A 4,198-nucleotide genomic window follows, 5' to 3' on the forward strand; every position below is an offset into this window, starting at 1 on the left:
TTACCGGTAACTTTGACGCTACCGGACACCGGTACCCTCAAAAAAGTTCTGAATTTCCAGTAGCAAGAAATTTGCAGAATTAAAACGTACAGCCAGTCATGACACTGACTACAATCCGTGTTCCCATGGATAAAAAATAATACAGCAAAATTTTAGACGAAATATCAAATTTCATAGAATTCACGCAAAATTTTGAAATAAATAAAAGTAATAGCCTTCTAGCGAAAAAATTAATCTTTAACCACTGAAAATTTCAAAGCAATTGGTCCAGTATTCGAAGAGAAAAGCGACTTTTTAAAAACGTGTCAAAGAACAACAACAACATAATATTGAAACGATCGTTATGTCCACTTTGTGTCCAACAAGAGAGCTACGCACAAATATATGGACACGTTAGACCAGAGCGAATCAGTCTTTACCGGTACCTTTGACGCTACCGGTACCCTCAAAAAAGTTCTGAATTTCCAGTAGCAAGAATTTTGCAGAATCAAAACGTACAGCCAGTCATGACACTGACTAAAATCCGTGTTCCCATGGATAAAAAATAATACAGCAAAATTTTAGACGAAATATCAAATTTCATAGAATTCACGCAAAATTTTGAAATAAATAAAAGTAATAGCCTTCTAGCGAAGAAATTAATCTTTAACCACTGAAAATTTCAAAGCAATTGGTCCAGTATTCGAAGAGAAAAGCGATTTTTTAAAAACGTGTCAAAGAACAACAACAACATAATATTGAAACGATCGTTATGGCCACTAAACGTGTCCAACAACAAAATTTTGAAAAGATCGTTATGTCTACTACGTGTCCAATAATAAATGCAGTATGTAAAATATTCAATCATAATTTAGTTACATTGAACATAATTCTGTTAGTTTTCGTGGCGCTTTTGGCAACTCGTCACGGTGCACTACTGGTAGCGGTGGTAGCGCATCCTTTGGGAACGCTTGCATTACACCATTAAATTGAAACAATCTATTTGATCTATTTGTTCGAACTATACAGTAAATATTTTAATTTGAATATTGCAGCTAATATGTATACCCAAAGAATATATTTAGCATGATAACTCATTCGTATACGAGCCCCCCTCCCCCTGATATACAAAAAAATGTGCTATGCCAAATTGATTGCCATTAGCTAAATATTGATATTATTTGACATATTGTTAACAATATTGCTTTTAACAATTTTTTGTTGCAATAAAAAAAATAAAATTTCGGTGTTCCGCGGCGCGAGATAATAAGCCTGATAGGGATAAGGAGGATAGGCATACGATGTCACAGCCTGTTTAACTAAACTGTGTAAGTAATAGGAACTATTACGATAGGGATTTCTTAACACTCGTACCTAATTGGATAAAGTGTTTAATGAATTTGTTTTTTTGCACAATAGGATTAGTAAATCAGGTACCGGTACCGCTAGTAATGTGGGATGGCCAATATGCATAGTTCTCCAGTAGTAGCATTTTTAACTTTTAATGTAAATGGGATGCGTCAATATGGAAAACGTAAAGCAATATTTGACTTTATTGATAAAAACAAATCGGACATACCTCTTCTGCAGGAAACACACTGTGGTACTGCAGAAGAAGCAGATATTTGGAAAAAAGAATGGGGAACAAATGCAATATGGTCCACTTTCTCTAAAAATTCATGTGGTGTAGCTATTTTATTTTCCAAGAAAGTTGATCCAAATTTGAATTATATTGATATAGATGATTTCGGCAGATATATAATTACAATTTGGAAATCTTTTGATACTCAATATATTTTAGTCAATATTTATGCACCCAATAGATGCAATGAGAGGAAACAATTATTTGAACTGATAGAAAATAAAATCGAAATCCTTATGAGGCAATTAGGACCGTTCCAATGTCAATTAATATTAGGTGGAGATTTTAATTGCGTCCTGAATAAAAAAGATAAACACCCAAATCATCATTTTAAAGAAGACAATAGCACAAGGCAACTAAGGCATCTTGTACAAAAATTTAATTTAAAAGATGTTTGGAGAAATTTCAATGATAACTCTAAAAATTATACTTGGAAACAGAAATTCTTTGATACCTACTCAGTAAGGAGTAGATTAGACCGTTGGTATGTTTCGACTAAATATTTAAGCAATATACAGGATTGTGAAATTCAAGTATGTCCAATATCAGATCATTTCCCTGTCAATCTAGAAATTAAGTCTATGGAAAATATGAAACATGGGTCTGGATACTGGAAATATAATTTGCAATTGGGAGACTATGAATATTTTTGTAAATGTATCAACTCAATTTCAAAAAAGTGGTTTCATGAATTAAAAGAAATGCCATGTAGTTTGAGAGGAGTTTATTGGGATAAGTGCAAAAAGAAAATTAAATTCTGGGCAATTTACTGCGCAAAACAGAAAAGGGCAGAGGAAACAGAAAGAGAGAGTGAACTGATTAGACAAATAAAGAAGTCAGCGACGAAATAGAAAGATATTAGAAAATGAGGGAATAAAAAAGAACTTACAGAAGATTGAAAAGGAATTGAAACTGAGCCATGAACAAAAAATGAAGGGGGCAATCATAAGATCCTGTGTTAAGTGGGCGGAAGAGGGTGAGAAGTCTAATAAATATTTTCTAAATTTGGAGAGATCTCGAGCCAATTCAAAAATGTTCAAATCAATTAGAAAAGCAGATGGTAGTATAGCCTCCAAATTTGAAGATATTCAGTCTGTGCAAATTAAGTTTTATCAAAACCTGTATAAGAAAAATCAAAATCTAAACAAGGATATACAAGCTAGATTATTGGATAATATATCAAAACAAATATCAGAAGACGAAAAAGAACTATTAGATTCAGAAATAACTGTTGAAGAACTAGATAATGCTATCAAAGAATTAAAAACAAACAAAGCTCCAGGATTGGATGGCTTAACTAAGGAATTTTATTTAAAATTTTGGAAAAATATTAAGCCCATTCTTATAGTTTTATACAAAGGATACCACAGCCTAACAGAAATGTCAGAGGATTTAAATATAGGGGTAATCACCAAGTTTCATAAAAAGGCGATAAAAATGAAATGAGGAACTGGCGGTCTATAACCCTCCTTAATTTTGAATACAAAATCATTGCTAAAATTATAGCGAACAGAATAAAACAAGTATTACCAAACATAATAGATGAGGGCCAAACAGCTTTTGTCCCGGGCAGATCTATACATGACAACATGCTAGTGATAAGAGATGATATATTTTGGGCCAATCAACAAAATTTACCCCTGGCAATTTTGTCGATTGACCAAGAAAAGGCTTATGAGTCTGTAGATAGACATTTAATAATGAAAATTATGAGAAAATTGGGATTCGGTGCATATATCATCAAATGGGTCAAAACTCTACTTTCAAACACTAGATCAGTGGTTCCCAAACTTTTTTGACCATCGCCCCCCTAAAGTAGTTTATACAACTTCATCGCCCCCCGGCAATACAAAAAAATGTAAAGTCAGAAACGAATATATTACAGACCAAATAAGAAGACAAATCATAGTTTATAGTGTTTTTTAATGAGAATAGATGAGCTTGGTGTTCTTCAGCGAGCTTTTTTTTATTATGTTTAAAATTACCCCGTTTAAGTCGACTTCGTTGTATTGATTGCAATAGTAGCACGGCAGAAAACCCCTTTTTCACCATATAATAGGTCGGAAATGAAAGAATCTAGGGTTCCACCTACTCAAAAACCGCCGTGTACTCTTGCCTTATAGCATTTCACTTCCTAAATTCACCCCATTTCACATTAAAATAATGAAAACAAAGTTAATTTTCCCAAACTTATAATATTGATTTTCGTAGGCTACATCTCATTCATTCGTACAGCCTGATGACCTTCACCAAAATACTTCGGTAAAATTCACCCCCGATTCCTCATCCTACCACGGCCTCCAGTCTGATCATCAGTCCATAATTACCCAGCCATTTGTTTTTGGATTCATGGACTCGGATGTGGAAGAAGCCGTGACCGACTATCGGCTACGGCCCAGATTGTCGGCAAATTTTATGTCGCTCGCAGGACAAAATTCAGGGTTGCTATGCTTTTGCGGGTCGCATATATTTTTCGGAAGTTAAAAAAGGAACAGCGCACAAAATCTGCGACAATTCGTGAACTCAACTCAGTCGTCTTATTATAAAAATATTACAATGACATTTAATGTGACACTG

This window comes from Styela clava, chromosome 6, assembly GCF_964204865.1.
Source record: "Styela clava chromosome 6, kaStyClav1.hap1.2, whole genome shotgun sequence".
Taxonomy (NCBI): Eukaryota; Metazoa; Chordata; class Ascidiacea; order Stolidobranchia; family Styelidae; genus Styela; species Styela clava.